This window comes from Callorhinus ursinus, unplaced genomic scaffold, assembly GCF_003265705.2.
Source record: "Callorhinus ursinus isolate GAN/ISIS: 27379988/994484 unplaced genomic scaffold, GSC_fseal_2.0 scaffold4, whole genome shotgun sequence".
In the NCBI taxonomy this organism is placed as follows: Eukaryota; Metazoa; Chordata; class Mammalia; order Carnivora; family Otariidae; genus Callorhinus; species Callorhinus ursinus.
This window is the reverse complement of record NW_027397066.1, coordinates 72,080,322-72,097,607: the sequence shown is the minus strand read 5'-3', so window position 1 is coordinate 72,097,607 and position 17,286 is coordinate 72,080,322. Positions and strand designations below refer to the sequence as shown.

General features: G+C 38.2%; 1 protein-coding gene across 9 annotated transcripts in view; it reads left to right on the top strand.

Moving 5' to 3' along the window:
• The window catches only part of FAM13A (family with sequence similarity 13 member A), a 368,559-nt gene that overhangs the window by 247,822 nt on the left and 103,451 nt on the right, over nucleotides 1–17,286 (top strand). The gene's annotated exons all lie outside the window — the stretch shown is intronic.

The following is a 17,286-nucleotide window of genomic DNA, read 5'->3' as shown; positions in this document are numbered from 1 at the left end:
AAAAACCAAACAAACAATTGCTGGAATAAGGAGAAAGGGGTATAACTCTAACAAGAAAGTCATTTGATTGCAAATTGCTAAAATGCAACTATTGTTATAAGTAAATGCTATCTGCAGAGAAGGTTATGTTTGTTACCTCTTAAGATAATTTGTTCCTTTCGGGGGCACCTGAGTGGCTCAGTGGGTTAAAAGCATCTGCCTTCAGCTCAGGTCATGATCCCAAGGTCCTGGGGTGGAGCCCCGCATCGGGCTCCCTGCTCCGCGGGAAGCCTGCTTCTCCCTCTCCCACTCCCCCTGCTTGTGTTCCCTCTCTCAGTCAAAAAATAAAGTCTTTAAAAAAAATAAAAAATAGGGGCGCCTGTGTGGCTCAGTCGTTAAGCATCTGCCTTTGGCTCAGGTCATGATCCCAGGGTCCTGGGATCAAGCCCCACATCAGGCTCCCTGCTCGGCCCGAAGCCTTCTTCTCCCTCTCCCACTCCCTCTGCTTGTGTTCCCTCTCTCATTGTCTCTGTCTCTGTCTCTGTCAAAAAATAAAGTCTTTAAAAAAGTAAAAAATAGGTGCGCCTGGGTGACTCAGTCGATAAGCGTCTGCCTTCAGCTCAGGCCATGATCCCAGGGTCCTGGGGTCGGGCCCCACATCCGGCCCCCTGCTCGGCGGGAAGTCTTCTTCTCCCTTTCCCACTCCCCCGCTTGTTTTCCTGCTCTCACTATCTCTGTCTCTGTCAAATAAATAAATAAAATCTTTAAAAAAATAAAATTAAATAAAAGATAATTTGTTCCTTCATACTTTTTTCATAGAAAAATCCTAAAATTGATGTGGAAACACAAAAGACCCCAAATAGCCAAAACAATCTCATGAAGAATGAAGCTGAAGGCATCACATTTCCTGATTTCAAACTGTTACAAAGCTATGAGTAATCAAACAGTATGGTATTGGCATAAAAGGAAACATATACTAATAGAATAGAGAGCCCAGAAATAAGTTCACACAAATACAGTTTGACAAGAACACCAAGGCTATGTGGTGGAGAAAGGATAGTCTTCAATAAATTGTTGGGAAAACTGAATATCCGCATGGAAAAGAATAAAATGTGGTCCTTATCTTATACCATATTCAAATATTAGCTCAAAATGGATTAAACATCTAAACATAAGACCTGAAACTATAAAACTCTTAAAAGAAAATATTGGAAAAAAGCTCCTTGACATTGGTGTTGGCAGTGATTTTTTTTGATATGACACTAAAAGCACAGGAAACAAAAAAAATCAGTAAGTGGGCTACATCAGATTGCTTCCACATAGCAAAGGAAATCATCAACAAAATGAAAAGACAGTCTTTTCTGGAATGAGAGAAAATATTTGCAGTCTACTACCTGATAATGGATTAATATTCAGATGCGTAAGGAACTCATACAATTCCAAAGAAATAATAATAATTATAACATAATAAAAACTGGGCAAAGACCGAGCTGGAACAAACAATCCTAAAATTTGTATGGAACCACAAAAGACCCCAGATAGCCAAAGCAACCTTGAAAAAGAAAAGCAAAACTGGAGGCATCACAATTCAAAATTGTAATAATCAAAATGGTTTGGTACTGTCACAAAAACAGACACATTGATTAGTGGAATGAAATAGAAAACGCAGAAATGAACCCACAACTATATAGTCAACTAATCTTTGACAAAGCAGGTAAGAATATCCAAAGGAAAAAAAATCTCTTCAACAAAAGGTGTTAGGAAAACTGGACAACAACATGCAGAAGAATGAAACTTTTTTTTTAAATTTTATTTATTTATTCATGAGAGACAGAGAGGCAGAGGCAGAGGAAGAAGCAGGCTCCCAAGGAGCAGGGAGCCCGATGTGGGACTCGATCCCAGGACCCTGGGATCATGACCTGAGCCGAAGGCAGACGCTTAACCACCTGAGCCACCCAGGCACCCCAGAAGAATGAAACTTTCTTACACCATACCCAAAAATAAATTCAAAAGGGCTGAAAGACTTAAATGTGAGACAGGAAACTATAGAAATCCTAGAGAACACAGGCAGCAACCTGTGACTCGGCCATAGCTACTTCTTACTAGACATGTCTCCAGAGGCAAGGGAAACAAAAGCAAAAATAAACTATTGGGACTTCATCAAGATGAAAACCTTCTGCACAGCGAGGGAAACAATCAACAAAACTAATAGGCAACCTTTGGAATGGGAGAAGATATTTGCAAATGACATATCTGATAAAGAGTTAATATCCAAAATATATAAAGAACTTATGAACCTCAACACCCAAAAACCAATAAATCCAGTTAAGAAATGGACAGAAGACATAAATAGACATTTACCCAAGAGGATACAGATGGCCCACAGACACATGAAAAGATGCTCAACATTATTCATCATCCGGGAAATACAAATAAAGACTACAGCGAAATATCACCTCACACCAGTCACAATGGCTAAAATTAACAACATAGGAAATAACAGGTATTGGCGAGGCTGGGGAGAAAAAGGGGAACCCTCTTACACTGTTGGTGGGAATGAAGACTAGTGCAGTCACTCTGGAAAACAGTATGGAGGCTCCTCAAAAAGTTAAAAATAGAACTACCCTATGACCTAGCAATTGCACTACTAGGTTATTTACCCAAAGGATACAAAAATATAGATTTGAAGGGGTACATGTATCCTGATGTTTATAACAGCATTATCAACAGTAGCCAAATTACAGAAAAATCCAAGTTTCCATAGACTGATGAATGAATAAAAAATGATGTGGGGAGTGTGTGTGTGTGTGTGATGGAATATTACTCAGCCATAAAAATGAATGAAATTTGCAGCAATATGGATGGAGCTAGAGAGCCTTATGCTAGGCAGAACAAGTCAGAGAAAGACAATAACCTATGATTTCACTTATATGTGGAATTTAAGAAACAAAACAGATGAACCTGGTTGGGGGGGGAATGAGAGGCAAACCAGAAAATAGACTCTTAACTGTAGAGAAGAAACTAATGGTTACTGGAGGGGAGGGAAGTGGGCGGGGGGGGGAATGGGTTCAATGGGTGATGGGCAAAGAGGTTGAATAGACTTTTTTCAAAGAAGATGTAGGAATGGTAAGCAGATAAATGAAACTGATGTCACTAGTCATCAATGAAATGCAAAATAAAACTACAATGAGCTATCACCTCATACCTGTTAGAAGGGCTTTTATCAAAAAGACAAAATAACAAGTACTGGTGAGGATGTGGAGAAAAGGGAAGCTTTGTGCACTGGCTTGGTAAGAATGTAAATTGGTACAGCCATTATGGAAAATAATGTGGCGGTCCCTCACAAACTACTATGCGATCTAGCTATTCCACTTCTGGGTATATGGCCAAAGAAATGAAATCAGTATCTCAAAGAGATATTTATACTCTCATGTTTAATGCAGCATTAATTATAATAGCCAAGATATGGAACCATCTAAGTGTCTGTCAGTGGATAAAGGGATAAAGAAAATGTGGTAGAAGTAATATTCCATTGTGTATGTATATACAGTATATGTGTATCTGTATATATTTCTTGGTGTATACAATGTAATGTATACACACACATAATACAAGAGGGAAATCCTGCCACTTCCAACAACATGGATGAACCCAGAGGACATTATGCTAAGTGAAGTAAGCCGGATACAGAAAGATAAATACTGGGTGATCTCACCTATATTTGGAATCTAAAAAAGTTGAGTTCAAAAGCAGAGTAGAACAGTGGTTGCCAGGGGCTACTGGCAGAGGGAAATGGACAGATATTGGTCAGAGGCTACAGACTTTCAGTTATAAGGTGAATAAGTTTCTTGGGATATAATGTATAATATGAATGTAGTTAATAATATTTTATGCTTGAAATTTGCTAGGGAAGTTGATCTTAATTGTTCCCATCACAAAAACAAAATCATAACTATGTGAGGTGATGGAAGTGTTAATTTGCCTAATTGTGATCATCATTTCACAATGTATATGTAAATCATCACATTTTATATCTTAAATATATTACAATTTGGTATTTGCCAATACCTCAATAATGCTGGGAAAATTATAATAACCCTGCATGTGACATTTTTTGTCTATATCACAGTTTTGTCGAGTAGCTCTGAAAAAAGATTTTTTGTATCTGAAAAGCAACTTTGGATGAAAAACTCATGATTCTGAAAAGATTATTCATTTCACAAATGTTTTTTGAGTTAGGCGAATTACCCAAGATTACATATTTTGTTGGCAGGCTGAGATTTAATATATGTCTTGATTATTTTACAATTACTTCTTGCCTGTCTTCTGTCTTCAGTTACTTTACCCTTTTGTGTGTTTATAATTACCTCCTCAACCTGATTGTGACTGCCTGGTGGAGAGGGAATGTGTCTTCTGGGTATTTTTTGCATCCACAACAGGACCTACCTAACAGGCACCTATTTTGTTGCCGCTGCCTTAGCTCCTATTGTGATATCATTTTTATATGTGCTCAGTTTAAGTTCCATTCTCTTCATCTAGCTGACCTACTCCTCTCAGAGGTTGAGGTCTGATTCTGAAAGAGTAGAATTTTATGTGTGAGTTTTCTCTCTTTCGGTCTTTGGAAAGTACTCCCCTCACCCCAGGGAACCTTGTACTGCCTACCCTTAGAGTTACCACAGAAGTCACAACTCTGCTCTCTTATCTTCCCCACTTAATCTCTAGGCCATCTCCCCACCAGGGCTCTGACCCTGATATTGTCCCTATATCGGTAACATGTTGCTTATTTATACAGGAGTAATCCACTGTTTTATGAGGCTCATAACCAGTCTCTGCAACTCTCTGACCCTGTGGCAGAAAGGGTGTGCCTCGTGATGTTTGCCAAACAACAACTGTTATCTGAGATATAACAGTAGTATACGTCATAAGATTCAGACTTTAAATGATATTAATAATGAATCGATATTCAACAACTTTAACTGTACCCATTGTCCTTCAAGCATCCTAATCTATTAAGTCCTGAAATTAAATATGACTTTCTTTATTTCTAAAGTCCATCCAGCCACAGAAAGCAGTCATAACTATCCCATGTTTGTACTTCATAAAGGGCACTCCAGTTATTTCCTGAACATGTGTGTTCCCCGTAGTGTCTCACGCTCTGATATGTGGGGCCAAGTTTCAGAATCTTGAACTGACTAGTGAATGTCAAATGAAATTAGGATTCTTAGCTACAAGATTCCTAATCATACTGTTTGAAAAATTACCAAATGTTATAACTGTATTGCTGACCTTGCAGGCTTTACTGCAGTAGCTCCCATGTGGGGAAAGAGTTTGAAACCGCCTTGTGAAAAGCACAGCGGCAGGCCTCCCCACACACTTCCCCGACAGGGCATTCCTACTCTCTGGCCTTCCTAACAAAGGTTTATAGAAAAGTAGGTTTGTAAAAGGCCCCAAGGTCCCAGAGTGGATTAGAAAAAAATATCTAATTCTATCTCTACAGATAGTTTTCTAATCTGTTCTTAACCACCGCTGGCTCCCACAATAAATATTCCAAGGTTTTCTCAGATGAACTATTTCGTATAAGCTGAATATCTATTAAAAATATTTTCCAGTGTTTAACTTCAATCTCCTTTTATTCTTGTGGTTTAAAATGAAAGTCTCTGATATTTCTCTAAGTATTTTGATTATTAAAAAACAAATAGTTCTCTACCCATTCACCAAAATCTGCCACTCAGTACAATTGCTCTAACTATTCAGATTTTGACATTTCACTGGGATCCAAACTTCAATTTACAAAGTTTTTTTAAAGTTCTTTTTTTTATTTTCTCTTATGATTTTCTTAATAACATTTTCTTTAGCTTTATTGTAAGAATACAGCATACAATACATAAAACATACAAAATGTTAATTGTGTTCTTGGTAAGATTTCTTTTTTGTTTTTTTTTGTTTATTTTTTATTATGTTCAATTAGCCAAAATGTAGTTTGTTTATAGTATGAGTGGTTGATGAAACAGAAGGTAGGTAACAGTAAGGAAATTAACTGTCATATATGCAGATAATTTTTGGTAGCCTATAAATCACCAAAGTATATGTGGACTGCTGTGGCCTTAACTGCATTTATTTTAGTAATTCAAAGTCAACAAAATCCTAGTGGGCACATTCTATGTACCGCACATTTTGCACTAGGCCCTGCAAAGCCAGAAAGAACTAAGGCATGCTCTCTTTAGGGGTCTCCCAGTCTATTAAGTGAGACAAATTTATCCGTAGTTAACAAAAATAAATAATGCAAGAGGTTTAGAAGAGGCATAAGAGAGTGCTATAAAAGCCAAGAGGACTTCTCATTGAATAAAGTTCAAGGTATTCAAGTTCTTTAAAAATCTGGCTCAATCTACTTACCTCACTTACTCTACCACAGTTCTTTATCCCATGCTCAGGCTGCATTGCAACCACATTATTTCAAAGATGACATAGTAGTTTCACACCTCTGCATCTTTGCTAACATTGTTCCTCTTATTTGGAGTGCCTTTGTTCCTCTTTGTGAATGGTCAGTGACATTTCATCTCTATGAAGCTCTGACTCTTGCCATTGCATATAAATGCAGTCATAGAATATATGTTCTTCTGCCTCTCTTTCTTTCCTTAGGACATGCTTTGAAGGTTCATCCATATTATAATGTGTCAGTATTTCATGACTTTTTGAAGCTGAATAAAATTCTGTTGAATGTAGACACCACATTTTGCCTCTTCGTCAGTTGAGGGACATTTGGGTTGCTTGGACTTTGGGGCTATTATGAATAATGTTAGTATGAACATTTGGGTACAAGTCTTTCTATGAACACATGTTTTCAGTTCTCTTATGTAAATGCCTGGGGTGGAGTTGCTGGTTCATTTAGTAACCTATGTTTAACTTTTTCAGGAACCCATGAATTATTTCTCGAAGTGGCTGCTTCATTTTGCATTCCCACTGACAATGTATGATATTTCCAGTTTCTCCACATCTTTGTCACCACTTGTTAGTGTCTATTTTATTACAACCATTCTGCTAAGTGTAGCAGGGTGTCTTATTGTGGTTTTGGTTTGCATTTCCCTAAGGACTAACGATGAACATCTTTTCATGTGTTTATTCGCTATTTGTATATCTTCTTTGGAGACATGGCAATTCAAATACTTGGCCTGTTTTTAAATTGGGTTGTCTTTTTACTAGTTGGAAGAGTTAGTTATATATTCTGGGTACTATCTGTTATCAAATATGCAATTTTTCAGATATTTTTGCATATTATGAGGATTGTCTTTTCACTTTTTTGATTATGTTCCCTGAAGCACAGAAGTTTTTAATTTTGATCAAGTTCAAGTAATCTATTTTTTTCTCTAGCTGTTTATGATTTTGATGTATTATCTAAGAAACCATTGTTTAATCCAAAGTCATGAAGATTTATGTTTATGTTTTCTTCTAAGAGTTTTATGATTTTGCTCTTACAATTAAGTATATGGCACATTTTGAGTTTATGTGGTGTGAGGCATCGGTCCAACTTCATTCTTTTGCTTGTGGATATCCAGTTGTCCCAGCACCATTTGCTAAAAAGACTATTCTTTTCCCATGGAATTGTCTTTTTGGTTCCCTTATCAAAAATCTGAACCTGATTTTAGAAAAACAAAAATAAAAATAAGTTAGCATCCTAACTCATCTCTTCTTTCACCACTGCCTTTGCTTTCTGAAAACATGAACCTCAGTTCAATAGAGAAATGGACACGATCTATAAAAGCTATATATAGATCTATAAAATACTATAGCACAATCCAAAGTTTTTATCTTATTTCACACAACAATCACAAAACACTGATGTTATCCTCCTACCTCCCAAATCTACAAAGGTATTCATATCTGTACCCTTATACTCTGCCTTCTCTCCTATTACAGTGGATGAACTAAACTTGCACCTCTCTGGGGTCAACCCTTGTGCTTGTACTCTGAATCCCATTCCTTTTCATTGACCCAAGGACTGTATTCCAATAATCACCTCCCTCCTCTATGACATCAATTTCTTTCTTCTAGATTTTTCCCATCAGATAGAAACATGCTGTAATAGCTCACAACACTTTTTTAATACTTCCCCAGAAAAAGTATCTCTCTTCTCCTTTAGAGCAAATCTCTGATAAAGGAGTATCCATACTTGCTCTCTTCGTATCCATTCCTCCTGTTCGTCAACCCATACAACACTGAAAGTGTTCCTATTAAGGACACCAACAGTCTCCATCTTGCCAAATCTGAGATCAGTCTACTGTTCTTACCTTACTCTAGCTCAGCCGCACTTGACCCAACTGATTACTCCCTTATGAAGAACTTTTTCACATTGCTTCTGCCATACCACACTCTCCTCTTTTCCCTCTAGTCTTATTGGACACCCTTTTTTAGTCTTATTTGCAAAATCTGTCTTATTTTCCAGACTGTTTCCAGACCTTCCAGAGGTTGGTTTTCCTCCAACCTCTCCATCATACTCCCAATTGATATATCCAGTTGGTGCTACCACCTACTAAATTTTGGGGTGCCCCCCACCTGAAGTGAAAAAGCAAAGCCCCTTGTTAAAAGTTACCAAAAATTTTGGGGTGCCTGGGTGGCTCAGTCATTAAACGTCTGCCTTCAGCTCAGGTCATGATCCCAGGGTCTTGGGATCGAGCCCTGCATCGGGCTCCCTGCTCGGCAGGAAGCCTGCTACTCCCTCTCCCACTCCCCCTGCTTGTGTTCCTCTCTTGCTGTGTCTTTCTCTGTCAAATAAATAAAATCTTTTAAAAAAAAGTTATTAAAAATTTCAAGAGCATTAAAAAAAAAAATTTCAAGACAGCAACACAGAGCATTAAACCCATCATGGGGCCACAGGAGACTGCACATTTCATGTGCCCATGAGGCTAGTCCTGCTTATTGGCTTCCTGATAAGTCTACTCAGATATTTAATAAATATCTCACACTCAGTCTATATAAAACAGGCCTCCCAATTCACACTTCTGTCTAAAAAAGGCGGTCCCATTTCTACCCAAGTTTTTCCACATCTCAATAAATTGTGTCACTATTCACCCAGTTACTCAAGCCAAAAATCTGAGATTTCTCTACTCTTTCTCAACCAATCCATCAGCAAGCCCTATTATCTCTGCCTTCAAAGTAGATGCTCACAATATATCTGGAGTCTAAACTTTCACAGTATCAATCATCTCACAGATAATGTTTCTCCTTTACAGTGGAGAAATCTGGTAGTCACTACTTGAACCAAATGATTAAAAGTATCATCATCATGGATAAAAATCTAATATGACAAGCATAGTAAATATTTTTGAGGATTAGAAATATATTACTGATTACTATATAAAATGAGTTATAAAATATACAGTACATTATCCAATATTTTTATTGTAAAATATATATAAAATTTACCATTTCTGCCATTTTTAAGTATACAATTTAGTAACATTAAGTACCTTCACATTGTCCCATCTTTATATATAATTGTATATGATATGTATTATATATAAACAGGAAAAAGTGAAATGTATACAATCACACTGAACACTGGTTAGGTAAGTGATGGATTATGTTTGACTTTTACTTTCCTGTCTGTATTCTGTAAATTTGTTATGTGAACATACACTGTATAATTTGTAATAAGAAAAATGTTTTTGTTTTTTAAATCAAGGATGACAAATGTTTCAAGGAGGAAGTAGTAATTGTCAGATTTTAGAGAAATTGTGTAGAGTGACAACTCCTTTTGGACTTGGCAATTATGGCTTCACTCATTCAAGATAAAATCCCCTGAATGGAGGAATCAGATGGAGCAACATATGAGAAACCCAGACAAGCTAAGCTTTGGTTCAGTGGGTATATGGCCAGAAGGGCATTCCAAGCTAGGAGAAATGCCTGAAATAGAAACTGCAGGAAAGCGGACAGGACAGTAGGTGAGGACAGTTCAGCTTGCCTGGACCCCCAGGCAAGTGAAGGAGAGAAAGGTGATGAGTGTGAAAACAGAAGAGTAGGGTGGAAAGGCCCTGTGTGTATAGAATTTGGATTTTACTTTGTAAGCTATGAAAAACTTTCAGAACTTTCTGACATTTTAAAGCAGTGTTTTGGGAATATCAAACCTGTGCAATCTGGATTTAGGGTAGAAAAGACTAAACTCAGCAAAACCTATTAAGAAAAAGCTATAATTCAGAGGTTGAGTAATAAAAATTTAAATGGGGGGGTTGGGGAGCATGAAAAAGAAGAGGCATTGGTCATGGACTAATGGACAGAAAAGGAAGTAAGAGATAATATTATCTCATTTACACTTATTGACAAAGAATCCATTCAGTTATTACTTGGTTTGGCCAAATTCTATACTATTTATCTGTTTCGTATAGAGTGATTTAAAATCTAGGATGATATTATTTACAGAAGTACTCATATTTGTTCAAAAGTATCTTACTAGGCTGTTTCTAGACTTTTAAAGTTGGATTGATTTATGTTTTAGAGTTGTCTGCCTGAAGTAATATTTTAGAAAGTCATTGGGGAATTATAATTTATTTTTCAAGGCATTTTCTTCATCTCTTTATTTTTTCTTAAGATTTTATTTATTTATTTGGCAGAGAGAGAGCAAGACAGCACAAGCAGTGGGAGTGGCAGAGGGAGAGGGAGAAGCAGGCCCCCTTGTCAAGCAGGGAGCCTGATGCGGGACTTGATCCCAGGACTCTGGGATCGTGACCTGAGCCAAAGGCAGTCGCCTTCTCTTTAAATAGTGAATCAATTGCATTGCCTATGGAGGGGATCATTGGTTTTATTAGCTTTATTTAGCAATTTATACATCCAGTTTGCTTCCTGATTTATTTGAAATTTCTTTTTTCAGTGTATGTATCTCCTCACTAAAATTCAACGAGGAAAAAAGTTGTTTCGGTTTCATTGTGAATTCTAATAATGCTCCATACATGACTAGCACCAGAGAGAGAGAACGTATAACATGTACAAAGTTAATGCAATGGGCCCAGTTCTCTGAGACATTGAATTTAAAAGCACTTTTAAATGCAGTAGGGATGTTGACACTTTAAGGCACCATGATTGTGATCCTTTTTTTTTTTATGTGACCTATTCTTGGCAATACAAATAATCACTACTTCCCCTTACTTTGTTTTTAAATATATTTTCACTTATTTATTTATTGGGTTGCTTCAGAGCAAAGCACAATGCTTTGTTTTTTTTTTTTAAGATTTTATTTATTTATTTGACAGAGACACAGCAAGAGCAGGAACACAACAGGGGGAGTGGAGAGGGAGAAGCAGGCTCCCCACTGAGCGGGGAGCCTGATGCAGGGCTCCATCCCAGGACCCTGGGACCATGACCTGAGCCAAAGGCAGACGCTTAATGACTGAGCCACCCAGGCGCCCGAAAGCACAGTGCTTTGTGTTGAAGTAAATAAATATGACCAGCCAGTGTCTTGACATTGAGAGATTTTGTGCTTGTGCTTGGTGTTTCAAGTCTCAGAAGTATGAGGTTTGTTTTATGATATATGGATACAGAGTTAGACTGTCGGTTACTGTATCACACTGAACAGCTTTGACATTTCTCTAAGGAAGCTCTGCTGAAACCTGCTTCTCCTCTGCCAGGAAATATCATTTAACAGGGTGAAAGTTCACTGGGACAATTTAAGGCGGCTGATCTCAGGTGTGGTAGCAGCTGTTGTGTGGGACATGACTTATTTTGTAAGAACAGAAACACTATTATCTGGACTCCCGAGGGACATTTGGAGAAAGTCATGCCCACGGAGTCCCATTCCAGGAAAATATGCTCGAGCCCTTATTTATTGGCAGTGATCGCTAACTGAGATTCCATCTGGCAAAAATGTGGATTTTTCCCTGTCCCAGAAAGTTGGGGAACAATTATGTAAGTTGTCTCAAAGAATTTATTTTTAGCCACTTTTTATGGAGAAATTTCAGTCCCTCAGTTTTTGTAAGAAATTCACTTTTGTAAAGAAAAACTAGAGAAATCTTCTGCATGAATTTCTATAGAACTGTGTATTCATGTACCATGAAATATAAGCACTTGTCTTTTGATTTGAAATCATTACTCAGTCTTCCTGGTGGATGTTCTAAATCTTATTTTCTCTATTAGGAATGTTGGAGCCAGTTAATAAAATCAAAGCTGCCAAGGGGGTGAAGAAGGGCAGCCTGAGTAGTGTATCTCCAGGTGTCCAGGCCTGGAAACCCTGCCTTATTGTCAAAGCAGTGTTCTCCTTGACATTCCCTCCCTGCCACTCTGTAGGATCTTAGCACCTGAATAAATGAACCCTCTGAGCCATCTGAGGTCCAGCAAAGCTGGTCAGATATATTTTAGTGAAGTAAGCCCCCACACAGTATTGAAAGCAAGATCCACCGTTAGAATTAAAGAGGTGTCTTTGGAAAACCAATTATATAATTTCTATCCCCGTGGGATTTTTTTCAGCAATCTTCTTCCATAGATAAGTCTAATAAATGAGAAAACAATTATGTTGATATTCTTATTTTTTTTTTATTTTGGCCTTAAGTAATGCAAGCAGGTTGAGCTCTGTTGTTACAAAAGGAAATAGTTTACCCAACTAGAAATTCCCTGTTCCACTTAGCTTGATCCTATTCTGAGTGTCACTGTTTTGATTTCTAAAATAAATCTTTTAGAAGATTTTAATAATTATTCTTAAATGCTATAGTTTTTTTTACATAGAAACAAGTGATAGCCCATCTGTCATTTCCATATATTAATTTCTTAGTAAGAGGAATACACTTAAGAATGCCACATAAAGCTTCATTTTTCCATCTTTATTTCTATCTTCCTCTTTCCCTCAACAGCCCACCCCAACCACCTCCTTCCCCCCTTGCAGCTACAACTGGCTGCTACCACTAGACACACACACACACACACACACACACACACACACACACACAATGTTAACTCAGTATAGCAGAAAAGGTTTGTTCTCATCCAGTGTATGTCTTTCATTCAAACAAGCATTATAAGATATTATAATATGCACACACACACTCATCTAAATATGAGCCTCAGATGAAAAGAAAAGGGATTCTTTATTTGCTGTAGCTTACTGATAATATGTAATATCAACAGGTAACTATAATACTTTATTATCTGTAAGAGCTATTATATAGTGGAAATCCTGCAGTGTTCAGATGCTGACTTCATGTCAGCCACTTACTGAGTGTTTGAGTTAATTAACTTCTTCCTTTCCACATCTATTAAAATGAGCACAGCATAGGTTCTTAAGAAATGGTAGTTGCCTTACATATATACCTCTCTAGTTCCTCCCCACTCCCCCCCCCCCTTTTTTTTTTTGACATTTGTTGTTGTTGGATGAGGATGATGTTCTCTTGAGCCCTGGAATTCACTAGTGTTCTAACACAGATTGCCAGAGAGCAAGTTTAGTCAGGATCCTGTGCAGCAATACCAGAGTATTGAAATTTTATGTACCCTAAAAATAGGGGCTTCATGATTATGACAAACTCCTTTCAGATTTAGTCATTATCATTTATAAGTCCTGTGTGACTGTCTTTTGGAAGCCATTGCTCCTTAGTGCTTTTTACAAAGATTGATAAAAATATGAGGAAGAAACTTTGCCTAAGGAGAACCTTGTTACCAAACTTGTAAGGAAGAAATTGTCTTAATATGTCCTTTTGTCTTAGGAAGTAAATCAGTCTGATTTTTAAGACAATATATGAAAGCAAACTAATGTGGCCAAGAAATGTTCTTGGTTCTTTGCTTCAAATTGATGTTGAAATTGAAACAAACGAAGCCACATCATTTTTGGAGCAGTGGTTGCTCTTGATAGCACAAGGGCAAACACACGTATTACCAAACACTTGGAATCTGGTGAAGAAATTATGTAAGAAAATTAGAAGTCTACAAGCCAGCTGAAGTGTAGAAAAGGAAATAGACAATCCAGGAGAAACTGGATAATGTAAAATGCTTAAAAGCTTTCAAAAGTTTTGGATAGAATCTTACAGTCTTACTTTGTACATCTCTAATTGCACATCATTGTGTAAACTCAAGTGATTTATTTCTGTCATCAGTTACTGGTTATCATTCTTTATCTGAACCTACATTAGGCATCTACTTTATCTTAAGTGTAGGCCTACAAAGGGCTATGTTAAAAAGGGGATGGAAATACTGCTTGATAAATTAAAATCTAATCAAAGGAGTTATGCTTTTGTTTCTGGAAGAGTGTTTGACCTATCAATGCATTCATTCAACACTTACTGAGTGTTCTGTGTAGTTGCTACAGGAAAGATGGAGTTCTTATCCTGGAGATCTTATATTACAATAGGGAAATAACATATAGATTCAAATAATAATAAAACTGGGCAGGGGGGGAGAAAAGTTAAATATCATTAGAGACGTAAAGGGCTATAGGACTTAAAAGGGGAAAGAGATTTCTTCTAACCGTCCTAAGCCTGACTGACACTGACGTATACATAGAATCTTGCCAGGAAAAAGTGGAATGGGAAAGTAGTCCAGACCAGAGGGAACAGCATGAACAAGTGCTTGGGGTAGAAAAGTTTAGAGCAGATTCGAAAATAGTGTCCCGTTATGTCTGGAGTGATTTCTTTAGGAAATATAAGCAGCTGAACTGGAGGAGGCAATTGGGGTTAATTGGTGGAGAGTCTTAATCATCATATTAAAGAATTGGGGTTCATTGAAGAGGTGGTGGGAGCTAATGAAGGTTTTGAGCAGAAGGGTGAGTGGTGAGTGAGCAGATCACAGTCACAGTAGGAAACTCACTCTGATAGTGAAATGTATGCATTAGAGATCAGTTGAATGGAGGCAGAAGGATCATCACCCTACTTCAGATGACCAAGGTCAGCTGATTAAAGAGACAGGACAGTCGACAGCTTTGCTTAAGGAGAGGCAAGGGAGGAGAAGGAAAGATGACTCACGCTTTGAATCTGATTCATAAAGAGAATAACAACATCATTAACAAGAGGGGCCAGGAGGAGGAGAAAGGGGGGGAACAGATAATATGAGGCTTTGAAAGTGTTGATTAGGATAATACTAATAATGATTTAGCACTTATTATTTGCCAGGCGCTGTTCTTTTTGTTTCAGGTGCATAATCTCATTTATTCCTCAGAGCAACTTCAGAGCTTTATATACAGCCCGCCCAAGTTTACACTGCTTGTCTGTCGTAGAGTCAGGATACACTCCCCAGGAGCCTAATTCCAGAGCCCAATTTATTAAGCCCTAATAAAATGTCTGTACTGAATGATGCTGGGCTGGAAGGCAAGGCAGGGAGGGTTGGTAAAAGAGGAGGAAAGACAAATGAAATAAAAGGATGGAATCATCAGGGACATTTGGGGAAATCCCAGGAAAGATTACAGGGAGCCAAAGACTCAGAAAACCAAAGGTGGGTGTTTCTGAAAAGAGTAGAAAGGGGGGTGCCTAGGTGGCTCAGTCGGTAGGGCATCTGCCTTCTGCTCAGGTCATGATCCTGGAGTCCCAGGATCCGAGATCAAGTCCCACATTGGGCTCCCAGCTCAGTGGGGAGCCTGCCTCTCCCTCTGCCCTTCACCCTGCTTGTGCTCACTTTTGCTCACTCTCTTCGAAATAAATAAAATCTTTAAAAAAAAAAAAAAAAAGTAGAAAGGGCTCCAAGAAAAGGCATTGAGATTTCATAGTCAAAAGAGCATTGGTGGCCTTAAAGCAGTTCCAGAAAGGTGATGAAGTCTCAAGTCCGTTGGCATGGGGCGGAGAGTCAGTAATTTATGTGGAAGTGGGAAGGACAGAGGCAGGCTTTGGGGAAGTCTGTAGTGGGAAGGAGGGGAAAGAGCGCTCCAGCACCAGAGGCAGGGCCACCGAGGAAAACTCTGTAAGGCTGGGGTCCCTTACTTGGGTGCCCATTGGAAGGGGGGCAAATCTAAGATTTAGGAGAGATCAGGCTTCTTCCAGAGAAAGGAGGAAATGATGAGATCCAAAAGGTAGATAAGAAATTGGAATCCTGTGAGTGAGACCTTCTCTCCTAGGCTAGAAGAAGTCAAATAGAAGGCAAGATGTGTGTGTGATGTTTATATATGGGGAGCAGAGGTGCACTCAAACCCTGACGTGTAATGAAGAAGACCAAAGGTACTCACTCACTCATATTTGATGATCTTGGCTTTCTCAATAAATTTTGGAGGCGAGGTAATTAGCGACTGAGAGAGGTTCAGATTTGTGGCACTGAAGATCTGCAGCAGTTTCTATGGGAATGCAGTGAAAAATCATTTAAAGATAACTATAAAGGTTGCCGCACAGTATTGAGGTTCATGCTGAGGTTAAATAGCATGAATTTTTAGTACCACTAGTTGCCAGGGTTATGTGACTTTCTTTTGCAATGTTTAGCAGTCTGGCTGTAGAGAATCCAGCTGGCAGGATTTAGAAAGGGTGAAGATGTGGAGGAAGCTAGTGAACCCGTTTTAGAAATAACTAAATGCTGAGGAGAGCCAGGAATGTGCCTTTTTTTAAGCTGCATGCCAGTTGGTTTGGGTGCAGGTTATTCTCTGCAGACAGAGGAACACTTGTTACTGAAGAGAGAGCTAAGGAAGAGGAGGAGAAACGGGAGAGGCAGAAGCGTGGAAGCGTGGGGGTTAAGTGATGCACGGGAAGGGAATAAGTGTGGAGCAAATGCAGTCTGTATACAAAGTGTCTGAGGAGTTAGCACCGGCAGAGTTTGGGGAATGGTGCTCCTGCTGGCTGACTGGGGAACTGACTTGAGGATGTTAGCAACAGAAGTAACAAAGGTAGATGAGTGATCCAGAGAGTCCTTGGCGGGTGGGTGTGGTAGAGAAAGTGCTGTGGTCCAGGTACAGATTCCTAAATGATCATCAAGTGATGCCCAGGAAAGAAACCTGAGAGTCCAAAAGAGGAAGAATTGTTATATAAATAAATGATGAAACTTGAAAAGGCATGTGATTACTGAGTTACAGCATTTGATAATTTTTAAAAATAACCATTGACATCTCACTAATAATATGGCACATTAGAGGAATGCTGATAGGTAGACTTAATTTATCAGGAAGCATAAGTGGAATTAGATGTTAAAATTTGAATGCCCCTATTCATCAATATTTCACCTTTAGTATATATCGAATGTAAACTGTAGTTTAATTTAGCATATTTTTATGATGCTGGGTCCTTTATTGTTGAACTCATTTTAGCCATTTAGTATTGACGTGTTTGTAAAATTCAGAGAAGACAAAATATTACTTCTGTCATTTGAACTATAACTACAGTTGGCCCTTGAACAATGAAGGTTAGGAACACCAACCCCTGTGCAGTTGAAAAC